Source organism: Aspergillus neoniger (genome assembly GCF_003184625.1).
Source record: "Aspergillus neoniger CBS 115656 unplaced genomic scaffold BO87scaffold_72, whole genome shotgun sequence".
Lineage (NCBI taxonomy): Eukaryota > Fungi > Ascomycota > Eurotiomycetes > Eurotiales > Aspergillaceae > Aspergillus > Aspergillus neoniger.
Window position 1 is genome coordinate 39,957 of NW_020291200.1, and position 1,150 is coordinate 41,106.

A 1,150-nucleotide genomic window follows, 5' to 3' on the forward strand; every position below is an offset into this window, starting at 1 on the left:
TTACAGTTTAGAAACTTAAACTCTCTATATATAATAATCTTTATATCAATTTAATTAATTAGATTTTAGATCCTGTACCACAGAGTAGTTCAATTATTATATTAAAAATTATTTGTATATATAATTTTAAATTTTTATTAAAGATTCTGGCTTAGCCGGGTGAAGATTCTTATAAAAGTCAATTAAATTAAACTAGTACTACTATTTTTACTATATATTTTATTGAATTAGATACATGAACATATAATCTAAAGATAAATATAAATTTCTATTTAATTATTTCTTGATTATTTCTAAATAGAAATATAGTATTAAGACAGATATAAAATTCCTATTTGTCTAATATTATAATAAATTTAATCAACTTTACTCAATCAGCTTACTGTAAATATATAATACTTTTATTTTTCATAAAATTCTTCATAACTATATCCACAAAGAAAACTCTTATTATTTTCTTTATAAGTATAATTGTAATATTTAGAAAGTTCAGGAAGACACTCTTTAAAAATTTATATCTACTGTTACTCTGCTAAAACCATTTAGAATTATTGTAATTATCTAATAAGATATTTACTTGTATATATAAATTCGTATATACAGTTAATTTAATTATTTAAGATTATATAATTTGTCTGATAGATTCTTATAATATTATTTATAATCATACAACATCAAAATCCACTGAAAAGGTAATGTAGATAGTCTTAAAATGTAGTTAGATATAACCTTTTTGAGGGTTTTAACCTCTAAAGCCTTGCGGGCGTGTTTTTGTATATATACTGGCTCCCCCACTTACTGCTATGATTTATAATATAAATAAACTTATAAAATCAAATTAACTATATTATATTATTATATATAGGTCTTTTTCTTCTATAGCTATACTGATAAAGAGATTTATATTCTTAATTTAAAATATTTTGATAATATTACTTAAAATAATTCTATATTTTTTACGAAACCGCAGTCAGGAATAGATTTAGAAAAACATTTAATATGTATTTTATGATATGTATAAAAAACTTTATCTTATAAATAATATAGGTGAGGGGGATCACAGGAATCAAGAAGAAAATTAAAAAACTAAAGAACAAAAAGTTAAAATAATATTATGAATTATTATTTATATTTAATGGATTTTCTTGGC